Below are 14,713 nucleotides of genomic sequence, written 5' to 3'. Positions count from 1 at the left end.
CAGGCTGAACAGCCCCGACTCTCTGAGCCTGTCCTCACAGGAGAGGTGCTCCAGCCCTCTGATCATCTTTGTGGCCCTCTTCTGGACCCTTTCCAGCTGGTCCATGTCCTTCCTATGTTGGGGGCTCCAGGACTGGACACAGTACTCCACGTGGCGTCTCGTGAGAGCAGAGTAGAGGGGCAGAATCACCTCTCTCAACCTTCTGGCCATGCTTCTTCTGATGCAGCCCAGGATGCGGTTGGCTTTCTGGGCTACAAGCGCACATTGCTGTCTCATATTGACCTCCTCATCCACCAGTACTCCCAAGTCCTTCTTCTCAGGGATGCTCTTGATCCATTCTCCACCCAGCCTGTATTTGCGCTTGGGAGTGCCCCAACCTGTATGCAGGACCCTGACCCACGAGCAGGACCCAAGTGCAGGATTAATCCTATGAGTCCTGTATAAACTGGCACATAAGTAGAGGAAAGGCGATCAGGTTAGTACTGCCACCAAAGGAAAACCTGCAATGAGAGCACAGCCAAATAGCAGGCAATAGAGAATCCACCTAAGAAACAGACCACAGCCACTGGAAAAGCTGTGAACAAAACTCACAGTTTACAAAACAAAGAAAATGAAAACTGTGTAAGCACCCTTGCACGAGAAGGTACTTGTTTAATTTACTTAACTTAAATGATAGGAAAAGGGCAAATTGGTTTTGGAAGAAAAAAAATGCCTCATTTCTCCACTGGCCTTTTGCCCTTTTCTAAAGCCTTGCTCAAACTAAATCTTTGTGAAGGTTCTGAAATATTTAGTTACTGCCTTTCCTTTTCTTCGCATTTTTTTTTCTTGCGTATTTCTGGACTGTGGCCAGAATGGGAAACAGATTGCTGAATACAGCAAAAAAAAAAGCTGTTCTCAAGGTACTTCCATGCCGTCAGAAAGCTAGAAATGCTGTAAATCTTGAGCTAACCTGCTCTTGTAACCTTGAAACTTGCTGACGGTGCACTTCCCTAGTCTGTGCTACCAGGTATAACCGCTGACTGTTCTTCTATTAGCAGGTCTCACCTTACCAGGGCTGGCCTGCAGGTACCAAGGTAATACTGCTGTTCTGTGTGATACCAGACAACTGTGACAGCCGCTACTTTGCAGTGTGTAATCCTGAAGTGTTCATTGCCGCTACTTTGTGGTGTGTAATCCTAACACTGGCCAGGCTCCCTGCCGCGTAGCCTATGCTCTGCCATTGCCTCCATCCATTTTATCCCTTGGAGTCTTTCCTAGACCTGAAGTGGCCCTTGCCTGCACGCTCTCACAAATTCAGCTTTGGAGAGAGGAGATGGACTTTGCCTCCTGCTTCTCTGCATCTCATCTCAGAGCAAAGAAGTGCAGCAGGGAAGAGCTGCCTGTGTTAGGAGCATGCTTGGAAGAGGGTTTTATAATCCCATAGAGAGGCCTGGAAGCTCTTCCATTTCTACTCGGTGTTGCAAACTCTATCACCATGTCCCAGGGACAGGTCTTTCCTTCCGCTGGGCAGCAGGACCAGGTGAGCTGAGGTAGAAAGGATTGTTCAGCTCATAATGCTTGTCCCCTCAAACTCTTCTAATCTTGCCAGTTCTAGTAATGTGTCATGGTTTTATTAAATTACATTACTTGGTGATATCTTATTGCTTTTTTATCAGTGTTATGAAACTTCCAAATAGTACTGCCCAAAGAGTTCTGTTCACTTATTCCTTCTGGTTGTTTGGCACATCCTTGTCTCACTTTGATTTAAATGTTCAAGATACAGGCTGTGCCTTTGCTGGGTTATTACGATCCTCAGAATAACATATCCCCGATGACTGGCAGGATCTCAAGGAACCACTGTAACAGATAATGAATAATGTTTTTATTAAAACTCCTGCAGAATTTCTAGCCAACTTTCAAGATCATGTCAATAAAAGTATTTTAGATAAGTCTCAGAAAGTCACAGGTTCCTCATACCCCAAATGGACACATTTCCCATGATTAACATAAATTTGATTGATTGATTTCTCTTTTTCAGAGAGTACAACCAAATCTAACAGAGAAAGAATGAGTGTTTTTGCATTCATTTAATGAAAAATAATTAATTATTACAGAGTGCAAATTGATTCTAACCATGTTGGCTGTGAAAAATTCTAGTCCTTTTGTTCTGGGTTTTATTCTTCTGGACAGTCAGCCTCATAAAGATAGGCTGTGTAGTCTTTACCCACACAGATAAACTTGTATTCACACGAGAGCTCCATTGGTTTCTTGGACAACAGCCTAAGGAAGTAAGTCCTGCTGCTTCTGCTGAGCACTTAGCAGATGTGTAAATGACAACAAGCATAAATAAGGTATGTATCACTCAGGTCTGTACATGTATTCATTTGGAGTGCCACTTGTTGATGTGAGTGTGTCAACTCATCTCAGAGCAGTGTGTGCACAAGAACAACTGCTCAGCAACAGGAGAATGGCTCTGGAAGGAAGGGTAAAAAATGATACAGAAAATTATAAACAGACATTTCCCCTCTTTGATTGTGGAGAAGGCACAAACCATTTATTACATGTGGTAGCTGGCAGAGGGAGAGAAAGAGAGAGAAGAAAGGACTGTTCAGACACCTTGAGAAAGCCACTCAGGAAAAGCTGGGGTTTTGTTATTCCATCTTAGTTTGATCAATATGTGTACCTTTACTGAGCCCAGTGTACCTTCTTTACGACCACAGCTCCTTCACAGGCTGAGAAACATTTGATATTCTAGTATTTGATTAATTCTGTAACTATGATTCTAAAGATTGATGCCGTATTGATGAGGTACCCTGCAGACGGACACTCCCTGCCCCAAGTAACTATCCTTTTAGAGAAGGAGACAAAGGACAGGATGGGGTCACTTTATTTACCCCACTGTAGACATGAATAATTGGTCGTAAGAGAGATTAATTTGCTTTCCAAAGGTTACCAAGGAAGCCTGTGCAGAGCCAGGAACTGGTTTTGTGTTGCCTGATTCCCAAGCTACAGCTTTAACTACCTCTTCCTCTCAAGTAAATGAAAATATTTATGAATCAGTGATGCCAGTGAGGTCACAAAGTGATGGGACATCAGCTAGTGAGTGAATGGGGTTTTATAGGTAGGACATCAACCTAAACTATACATATAACTATATAATCTCTGACCATAAATCAAAATTTCTTTCTTTCTGCCATGGAAAGAGGTATGACTGCTTTTTTCTTTATGGTATTTTAGTCAATTTGGCTTGAAAGTTTACTTCTCATGTCTAAAGGATATATGTTAATATCTACAATCCAAACCTGTATCCCTTTGGGTGGAAATAATACTGCGTAAATTATGTGAATTCAGGTGAATGCTCAAGCTCATGACAGTAAAATTTGCTGATCACTTGCCTGTCCCTGGATTTTCAGAGGAGAAACGTTCCAGAGGACGGAGAAGACAATGGAGATGTTCTCATCACATAATTTTCAGAGGCTGGACTGAAAAAAAAAAAAAAAAGAAGAGAAAGAGGGCACTTGTGCCAAACATACTGCAAATTTTCACATTATTTCTGTAAATGAGTTGCATTAGAAGACTCAGCCATTTAAGTTATGCAAAATCAATATGCTGTCATCCATGGATGTGAGCACGTCTCAAGGACAGTTTCATTTCCACAGAGTGGGGTGATGGTAGTTGGGAAATGCATGTTGAGGGTTGGAATTAACCCAGAAGAACCTATTGTACATATGAATAGAACAGAAACTCAGTAGATGAGAGATATTTCATGGCAAATATGATTTCCAAGTGTTATACTGTATATACAGAGTTGGAATACATGGCGCTTGCTCACCATTTGCATTTCCAGCTAGTGGAACAGCACCTTTTTGACTCTCAAAATAAAAACAAAAATCTGCATTTTAGTATTGTAATGGTTTAGCCCGAATTAACCCACAGTTTCTCACTCACCCTCCCCAGTGGGGTGGGGGAGAGAATTAGGAAGGGTTGAGATGAAGACAATTTACTAAAATAACAAGGGAAAACTACAATAATAACAGAATATAAGGATATTAAAAATATACAAAGTGAACAATATGTGTTTTCTCACCACCCGATGTCCCAATGACTGATACAGCCCGTCCCGAGCAGCGACCACAGAAACAAAACCGAGCGGCAAGTAAAAGAGCAAAAGGGAGCCAGCAAGGTAGAGGGAACGATGCCAGCAAAACGAGGGAGAAAGATGGATGCCAGGAAGACAGATAGCTACACTGGCAAGCCCCCACTTATATACTGAGCATGATGTTTATGGCATGGAATACTCTCTTTGGCCAGTTTGGGTCAATTATTCTGTCTGTCTTTCTCCCAGCTTCCTGCATCTGCAAATTAACGAGACTTGGAAAGCAGGACAGTGTCCTTGGTCTCATTCACAACAACTGGTATCATCGGGGTGTTTATCAACAGTCTTCACACACGAAATCCAAAACACACCAGCTACTGAGAGGAAAATTAACTCCATCCCTGCCAATACCAGGACAAGTATACCAGTCTCCTTTCATTTGTACAAAGTCTTTTTTTTCTTTCTCCTGAAGAAAAAACCCACTCCAACAACCCTTACTTGAAAATACTTAAATAACATTGGATTTACTTACTGGAGTGTTATGTGGGAGCATTGAGATTTATTTTCATTTGATTCCTGTCATTTCTTGGAAGAAAATAAAGGAAACAGAAAACATGACATTGGAGAGTTTGAGGTTCTGGCAGCTTGGCGTCTCTTTCATACTGCCATGGAAAGCATCTAAGATGCCAAATATTTTCTGCTTTATCTGAGCCACACTCTTACAAAGCAGAGGCAAAAAAAGATATTGGATGGAGATGATAAGGTCAGTTTAAGATGAAAAGGAATTTGGTACATTTGTAAGTTTGACTGTGTTTGAATAAAGGTACCTGGAGTTTGTATGTCAGGAATTTGGTAGGAAGCAGCAAAGAAAATAGCAATGTTCTTGATCATTTTGCCTCATCTGGTCCACTAAGAGTGTTTTTCAAGGAAAATGAGGACCCAACACATGCTACTAAATCTTTGATCTCAGTGAATAATTGCCAGCTTTGTGAAAATGGGGGTGATGGCATTTTTGTACAGTGATGATGCTGTTGCTCTGCATTAATGCACAATTTATATTTCCCTATATCCTTTACTGTCATATATTTTTATATGGTGTCATTTCTTATTAATTTCCTCCCTGAATTAAACTTCCCTCCTATTTGTTACTTGTTTTATACAGCTTTTTCTCCACTTTAAGCAGTCTTACTGATATAGCAAAGCACGACAACTTTGTACAAGATTCCTGTGAGACCTCATCTGGAGTACCTCATGTAATTTCTGTTTGGGAACTGACAAACTCTTGTGCAGATGACTGGGGAAAGGAAAGGGAATATTACCACATGAGAGAAAAATAGAAGATCTTGGCTTGTTTAGCTCCATAAACTGAAGGTTGAGAGGGGATAAAACTGCTCTCTGTGCATCAGGGGGTTAAATATCAACAAGGAAAAAAGAAGTTTTTATGCAAAGGCTGATGTTGACATAAGAACCACTTGGGTACAGGCTCGCTACAGATGTATTAAGCCTTGGAGTTATGAGAATGTCCCTAATGGTTACAGCAATGAGGTTCTGCAACGGTTTTCCCATCTGAGTGGGGAAGGACTGACTACTTCCAGGATGGAACTTCACAGTTTTATGGAGGAAGAAAGCATGACATGGTGCCTGAGGTAGTAAAGCAGGAAAGTCAGAGAGTTTAGAGGTGAATTCCAGTTTTTCTGTCTGGGGGTCCCAAGTCCAGACTGTAAGTTTAAATTTCTAGAAGAGACTTAAGTGTTTTGTCTCCCATTGTATCCCACAGAGAACGGAGCCAAAAGTAGATACCAGCATTTAATTAGTCTCTACTAACTGTAAAGAATAGACAATTTAGATGTTAGCACTGTAATCTCATTGTACTCTGAGTTAATTAATTGCACGGGCCACAGGGACTTGACTCAGCTGGCTAAGGAAAAGTAAGAAAGAAATCTGTAGGGGCAGGCAGATATGGCATAGGACCTGCAGAAGACTTACTCTTTTCTGAAGGAGTAGCTGTGGGCTCAGCAGAAGTGACGGCATCTTCGAAAGTACAAGGTGCCTATATTTAGGCAACCGAATTGGACCCCAGACAGGGGGTAATGATGAATCAGTAGTCACAACCTTGACAGCATTCGTTTCTCCTCTCTTCTTGTCTACTTTCTTCTTTTTCTGATTTTCTGTTGTATTTGTCTTACTTGGCTACAGCAGTTACATACTTCAGAACACTCCCGAATCTTGAAAAGCAAACAGAATTATGCATATTAAAACTAAAAAGAAATTAACTAAGAGGATAACTTCCCTTCCCAAGGAAAGACTTCAATGTGCACTGGGCACATGAATTCCCTCTGTGCAGCTATGATCCTTCTGCTGATTTTCCACTAATATTCTCAGTGCAGTAAACTGAGCATTTTAAGATTTGCTACCAGGCTTCTCAATGACACCAGTTAGTTTCTTCTTAGCCAGCAGAAGTCTTTTCATAATGTAGGGCAAGAACAAACTTTAAGGAAGGGCAAACAGCACCAAAAGGTAAAGTGCTGGTTCGCCGCAGGATCCCAGTTGCCAACGATTATTAATATGCTCATTTCTGGATTTGTCTTTGGGGCTTTCCTTGCACAGTGATGTTAAAAGTCTTGGCAGATGTTAAATGTAAACACATTCTGCAGTGTTTGTCGCCTCTCTGTAGGGAAGGAAGGTGTGACTGATCACCGCCTCGCAACCCCTTGATAAAAACAATCAGTGTTACCGAGGCACGCGGAAGGGAAGAAACCCAAGCCCGACTGCAGCAAGGGCTTCTCGAAGGAGTAAGAAGGGAAGGACAATAAGACAGAAGATTTAAGAAGAGACAAGAGATTATGCAAATATGAGCTGTGAATAACATCCTGGCAGTACAACCCCTCCAGAGATAACTTGCCACCTGCATTTCTCTAACAGGCACCTCCAAGTCAGTGAGAAAAATGGAGCAGCTTTTGAACAAAAAGGGAAGGAGAAGAAAAAAAAATCAGACTAAGCACTCTTTAATTCTAGCCACGTTAAAGTCTAAATGCTGCCAAAAAGCCAGTAATAAAATTTAATTCTTTCTGAGGACATGATGATCAGTCATCCAACCAAGAATCAAAGTCTCCTGGGAGTGTTTCTTCCATTGTGGGGCTTGAGTAGACTTGACCCTCTCAGCATTTCGTATTTCATAATTGAACTCAATGTCCCTCACACTTTTAACATCTTCCTAGATTAAAAAAGAGCATTAATCACTCTTGCCTTGGAGCAGCGCTGAAGAGGGAAGTAGGACACCAGGCACAGTTTCAGAGAGGCCTGGGGGATTAAGGTGATCAGTGTCTCGGTGCGTGTGTTAGTACATGTTTGTGTCTGTGTCACAAGCAAACAAAAAACTCCCCGCAGGCACGTTACAGACTCCCAAATATTGCTCCAATATATATGATCTACCGCCATTTTGATAGTTTCACTCCAGAGACAGTGGCATACAGTTGAGCACCACGCTTCTGCAGCTTATCTCTGGGAAAGTAAAAAAAAAAAAAAAGCCTTTTTTAACTGTGTGCTTTGTTATGATTTATACATTTCTTTCTTGAATAGCTGGAGTTTATCTTCTTCAGCTGCAGGAACTTAGAGCAAATGAGAAACGAAAACATCAACTCAGAGCCTGCACTAATGCCTGACACAAACATGTCACTCGATACTTAAGTATTTATTTATTCATTTATGTTTTTGTAGTCTCTTCTTAGGCACAGAACCTTTGTATTTATTATAATAATGGTGACAAAATGTGGGAACGGGGTGGGTGGGAAGAATGAACATAAATGCAAGCCAAAAAAAAAGAGTGCCACCAGAGATGGAGGAACGGTCGGCCGCTCCTTCTCTTTTTTTTTTTATTTTAACTGAGGAAAACCAAGTTAGGGAGCGGGCTGTCCCCCAAATCTGAGACTAGCAAGGGCTGCAGGGCATTTTGGGGCCTGATCAGGAGAAGAAGCTGAAGTAGAGCAGGGCCAGGAGCCTGAGGGGCCCTGGGGCAGCCAGAGTTGTCTGAGGGGAGCGGGGTCATGTCCCACAGACCACGGTGAGACCAAGGCCCAGGCAGGACCTGGCTGGCCCAGGGAGGTCGCCCCAGGCCGACGGCGGGGTGGTCCTGCCACCAGCACTGCTACAAATTGCCATGGCTGCTGGCCCAGTGGAAAGCAAGGAGGTGTTGGTAGGGGGGTCCCCTTCCGCTTGGTCGATCCGCAGGGAGAGTGTGGGGCCTGGGGGAGCGGTGAAGCGAGAAGGGGACAAAAGCAGCGGCTGGGGCTGGCTGCTGGAGTGGGGTGCCCGGCTGAAATCCTTCACAGCGTCGGGACACAAAACCTCCTAAATCTTCATTGGAAAGTCATTAGAAATCTGTCGGAGGAACAGTGCGCAGATTGCCAGAGGAGGGGACTGAAAAGCCCCTCGGGTCTCCACAATACCTGAAATGAACTGGAAGGGATGGGGTGGGGCTGGGAAGCAGATTTCCTGCCATAGCTAAAGCCCCCTTTCAGCCTGTTTTGCAACAGTTTTACGATGTGTTAGAATTTACATTCACGTGTTGTTAACCATTCTTTGGCGCAATGAAACGTTTTATCTGTCTGACCTCAACCTTTGCCATATGCTGGTGCAAACTGTTCAACTTAAGCCCCAGCGAGTTTAAGAAAAGAAGGCAGAAAAAAAAAGGAGGGGAGAAAAAGGAGGGTCCGAAAAGCACATTACTGGGTAGGCTCTGTTGTTGCTCTTGATAGCTGCCTTCCTCTCTGTTTTCCATGGAAACGTTTTGAAAGCCAATTCCAAAAAAAGAAAAAAAAATAGGAAAGAGAAAAAGATCCATGCTGATAAATGAATAGTGGCTCATAGCATGCCAGCTCTTCACTAATTGTCCACTTTACATATGCTCCTTCATGTTTGGCGATGCCTTTTATATTGTGGAGAGACAGTAATGAAACTTCATTGTACTGCATTAAGGAGAGGTGTACGGAATGCATTTGAAATTAGTTGGAATGAGTTTTATAAGGTTTTTATTTATTTTATCCTAATTTTCTGATTGCTTTCTCAGTCCAGTTCATTTGAAAGAATAAGAGATGAGGATTACTGAAGGAGAGTGATAATTTTGTGAGATAGGCTGGTAATTCATGCTGAAAGACCCTGTTTTGTGGTTTTGAAGATGTGCCTAGTCAACTTGCAGATGCCACCCTATTTCTCTTAGAGACCCAAATGGCAGCATTGCTCCAGTCTTGCTATTCGATTCCTCTGAAACTACGGTTATGAACCTGTCTCTACATTTTGCCTCTGGTCTCTGGATGTGGTTAGGTGTTTCTCACCTTGTGTTTTGGGTGGACCAAGCAACGCAGATTGCTTTCTAATATCTCATGTGATGGATTTTCATGGAATTGTGGTTATTTCTGTACTGAGAAATGCTAGTTTCCCTTCATCCCACAGATGCCTCTGGATTCTAGTGAGAATGGTGGGACTGAGGAAACCTGGCTTCAACTCAGCCTCCTGAATGGTCCTGGACTAGTCCCTACAGAGGACATCCACAAAGGTGCTGTAATGTTGTCATGTTCAGCAGTAGTGGGGCTTTGGGATCAACAAAGCTTGAGTGGCTCTGTGCAGCTGCGAAGCCCATACCTGAAGAAGATACTTCAGCACATGCACGGAGTTGTCATAAACAACAAACTTTGAATGCTTAAGGATATTAGATTATTTAGGGGTTAGACAAGTCCTTGGTGAATCAACTAGTAGCACCTAGGCTCCTGCAATCTCACTGTTGGTTTGTGAGCCTCCTTCTGTAAAGCCATGGTGGCCTTGGAAGGCATTCGGGTAAGAGAACTCTCATGGCTAGGTAAGGCTCATATACTCACTGTAATAACGAATCCCCAAATGAAGAACCTAATTATGTATGTCAGGGTTGTGAGCTGATATAGCCCATCAGTAATCCCTATGTTAGACCAATCATTGCTGCAGCCTCTTGCAGCATATATTGCTGCACTTCACGGTATGTGGCATGTCTCTTGGGGAAATAAAAATCATTGTTGCTTTCTGTGAAACCTTGCCAACCCATCTTGCATTTTTAAAAGTAATTTCCATTCTGCTATGGTCTATTACACATGATGTTTTGCAAGAGTGGGAAAGAGTTAAGCAAAATGAAGACCATTATCAATATTTTATTTGTCACAGCTGAAAAAATACATTTATAGGTCAGTTCATTCCAATCCATTCATTGATTTCAGTACTCAAAGCCCTTCAGGGAGTGTCTAAAATCCACTGATGTTTCAGAGTGCTAAGTTTTGTGTTCGGATTTCTGATAAAACTGAAGGATGTGTCAGAACCATGTAACAGACTCCGGGTCTGATTTACCACTGCATGCTTCCTGTCTCTGCTGGCGTTAACTCCAGTGATTTCATCGGAGTGGAGCTACATGGTATTGATTTAATTCTTATGTCGATGTGAACCTCCAGAGACATACTTCCCTGCTCTTATTCCCACTGACTTCAGTTCAGGAACATAATCAGGATCATAATTAGGAATGATGACCTGATTCAGTCAGGCATAGAAATACAAGTCAGTATTGCAGTTTCTCAGTAATGCTACTGACTGTAGCTGGGCTACTTTCTTCCTTAAATTCAGGTATGTGCTTACATCCCTTGCAGATGGTAACCTATGTATTTAGGCTCGCTGCTGATTTCTGTGAAAGTGGGTCTGTTGACTGACTGCAGCAAGCTTTGAATCAGGTCCATAATGAGAAGAAACTTGGTAAGATATTTAAGGAGGCTCAGGAGATAAACTGTGCTTGCTCCTCAATCACCATCTATACCATTCCATTTGCTTCAATTTACTTTTTATATTTGTCACTAGAATGAATGGAATTTGATCAAAGTTCCTTTCTAAGTATGCTCATAGTATTGTCTACAAACTTATTACTTTCAGAAAACAAAGTAGGATAATGCACTTCTTTCTGCATATTGTGTTGTCTTTTCTAGCTGCCATTTAAATATCTAGTACCTCAAAAAGTGTACCCAGTAGGGTTCAAATGTTTTTGTTTATGTGTATCTTTCAGGCAAAAATTTGCCAAATACTGGTATTGATTGTGGGCTTCTGGGAAGAGAACTTGGCTTGGAACTAAATGGACTGGATCCAAGAATGAGTAAAATCTGTGGCTGAGATGCAAACACCTAATTACAACTATTATTCAAAAATTCAATGTAAAAATAATAAGGGAAAAATTACTCATCACATTTAAAGGTGAATTTTTCTAATGGCATTAAGAGATTTTGAAATTAGCCAAAATATCAAAAGATGAATAATAAAAGTACCCATGATCAATATTTATATTCAGGTCAAAGTGAAGAGAAGTGAGACAATAAAATGTAGAAATGCACATATTGTAATTTGATTTGAACAGTCAACATTGATAAAAAGCCTAACTGTTTACTGTAAGATTACTTTCTGATTCAGCATTACCACATAGAGCTACATCTGTTACTCTTCATTTGAATACAAAAGTTACCTCTGATCTAATTAAAAACAGAATAAAAGCAGGAACTTGATGTCTTTTGGAAGTCCTCAAACTTATTAAAACTGAAAGTAATTCAACACATTTAAAGAATTAATGGAATTAATCAGGGGCTAGATTCTGGCTAGTGAGCTCCAGCTGCTGAGATAACTATGAGGAATAAGAGTTCTTATTGCTTGGTGGCATTTAATAAGTACTTGTGATATGCCTAAGTTACCTTCAAAACAGCTAATTTGACCTAGGCTGCCTTTGAAATGGCTAATTTGAGTTGGGCTAGCTGATAGCTGCAGCAGCACTGGGCTAAGCGTGGATTGATTCATCGTTCGTATACTGCAGGGGATGAACTTCTGCAGTTAGACTGCTAGCACTTCAGATTAGCTTAGATCTACAGATACTCTCTCTAAGGAGTAGGGGGGTAGGTGGCAGGAAGAGAATGAAAATTCAGGTAGGCTGATTTGTGTCTTGCCTGGTCCCATCTTCCTTCCCTTGCAGATTTTTTAAACTGTGACCTGAAAAGGGCTTGCATCAGAATTTCCCCTCCAACATAGTAAAAGCATTATTTCTCTTAAGTACAGTCTCTAAAAATTAATCCAGTATTCTAGCAATAACCTGTTCTTTTTTTTTTTATTTTTTTTAGGGGGTGTATGAATCCTTTTGGAAAAGCCTCGACTCCGCAAAAGCAGTCCTGAAATATTTTTGTTCCCGAAAGCCTATGACAACAAACACAGGCATAAGCTAGGGAACAGAGTGAGAATTTTTGAGTGTTACATCTTATGATAAGTGACTAACTAAAATAGGCAGAAAATTACTAGTCTGAAGTATTTATGTAACATTTTATGTTCTTATTAAAGGTCTCCACTTTCTATAACTAAGAGAGGACATTGGTTTGTCTTTTTGATGTGGAGATGAGTGAACACAGAATAATAAATATCATATTTGTTTCTGGTCTTGTAGTAAAGCCTGCTGAATTGCTTTTCAAATCTCAAGTGAGATTCATCTCACCCGTCTTTAGCTGTTCAAAAAAAACCCAAAAAATGCAAGTAGCATAAGGTAGCCATCTAGGCTTCACTTTTAGTCAATGAAGAACAATAGGCTTCTCCAATTTGTGGTGTATTCTCTCCTGATGGAAGCATGTAAGAGAAATAGGGTCAGTAGCCTTTGATGAGCACCAAGAAATGTCTCTCTTCAGTGACTGAAGAGGGACAAAGCCCAGGGAGCAACTGGCTTACACCAGATGCCTCGTTCTTTGGCAGCTAGAATTAGCTGAGGTAAAGCTCTCCCATTATGGTGCTGTTGTGTATATGTGAAAGGGAAAGGCACTCTGTTTAGTGGTTTTAGGAGGTCAGATGTAGATTTGATAAAGTGAATGCTGCTTGCAGTTTCTAACCTCTATTTCTTAAAATCCTTGTAGGTTATGCTTGTAGTGCATTACAGCAATTTGTCGTTCAGCAGTCACGTGTCATGTCTGGATGCCATATCAGAACTGGAGTCAGTGAGTGGTTGGCTGCCAAACAGAGCTTTGAGCCTGTAACTGTAGTCTTGGATGTGCCTAAGGCACCCTACTGTCACAAGCAAGGAAATCGTAGAATCATAGAATCATAGAACGGTTAGGGTTGAAAGGGACCTTCAAAGGTCATCTACTCCAACCCCCCTGCAAGGAACAAGGACATCTCCAACCAGATCAGGTTGCTCAGAGCCCCGTCCAACCTGGCCTTGAATGTTTCCAGGGATGGGGCATCTACCACCTCTCTGGGCAACCTGTTCCAGTGTTCTACAACCCTCAGTGTAAAAAAATTTTTCCTAATATCTAATCTACCTCTCTCTATTTTGAAACCGTTACCCCTAGTCATGTCACAGTAGGCCCCACTGAAGAGTCTTTCCCCATCTTTCCTGTAGGCCCCCTTGAGGTACTGGAAGACTGCTATAAGGTCTCCCTGGAGCCTCCTCTTCTCCAGGTTGAACAGCCCCGACTCTCTCAGCCTGTCCTCATAAAATGAAATGTGGTATGCCATCCTGCTTGCCAAAGGTAGATGCTTGCAGGGTCTCTGAGAGAAGCCATTTGGGTAGAAGTGAGGTGGGACACACCATAGATGTGACTGCTTTGCAAACCTCTTCCACTTCAAAAACGTTGAGCACCTTGACCTATTTACCCAGATAAATTATTTATAATTACTATTAGATTGTCCTTTTGGAAAGAGTCAAAGTAGACAGGTTTGACATTACAGGGGCAGCTTTCAAAGAATTCAGGTCCAAATGTTTAAATGTATGGGATAGGATTCACCTTACCTGCCTCAAGAAGTCTGTGGTTTAAATGATGCCTATTCACCTTTGGCTCCTCTAATAGTCAGCAGAAAGAAGCTAGCACTGCCAACGGGCATGTCTTAGACACCTGCTGTATGAGAGACGACTCACCCAACCGAAAGTGCTTAACTCTTCCCAGTGACTAGGCTAGCCTGGAGCAATGAGCTCAGACTAGACACCTCAGTTTTAGACATGAATCCTGTTCTTAGCATGTAGGTACTGCTATTTAAAAATTACAGATAATATTAATAGAAAAGTTGCTGCTGATTTACGTGAGAAATGTGATCCTCATGACACCACTCACATGAGTAAAAACCATGTGAATGTTTCGCTGCTCACAGGATCTAAGTCACACTCACTGCTGTTAAATTAAAAATAAAAGTCTCTGTTGATTTTAACTGGTATCATGTTAGGATCCCACTATAGATCCTTCTTCAGCATAATCCCTTCTGTACCAGGATGAATTTTCTAGTTTGACATTGCTCCTTTCCATGTCAGAGCAAGTGCAGGAAGATCTGGAAGTCTATGTTGCAGCCATGGACCACAGCTTTAGACAGAAGGTAGCTTCTGGAACAGGTTGCCCAGAGAGGTGGTAGATGCCCCATCCCTAGAAACATTCAAGGCCAGGTTGGATGGGGCTCTGAGCAACCTGATCTAGTTGGAGATGTCCCTGGTCCTTGCAGGGGGGTTGGACTAGGTGACCTTTAAAGATCCCTTCCAATCCAAACTATTCTATGATTCTATTTACAGTAGCTGTATGGTGTCTGTGGCAGGTACTCTGTGTGCAGTTGGGGGACTACACGGCTGCGGGCTTT

The sequence above is a fragment of the Chlamydotis macqueenii genome, chromosome 1 (genome assembly GCF_036417535.1).
Source record: "Chlamydotis macqueenii isolate bChlMac1 chromosome 1, bChlMac1.mat, whole genome shotgun sequence".
NCBI classification, from domain to species: domain Eukaryota; kingdom Metazoa; phylum Chordata; class Aves; order Otidiformes; family Otididae; genus Chlamydotis; species Chlamydotis macqueenii.
The sequence above is the reverse complement of the archived record's forward strand: the minus strand, read 5'-3'. Positions refer to the sequence as shown.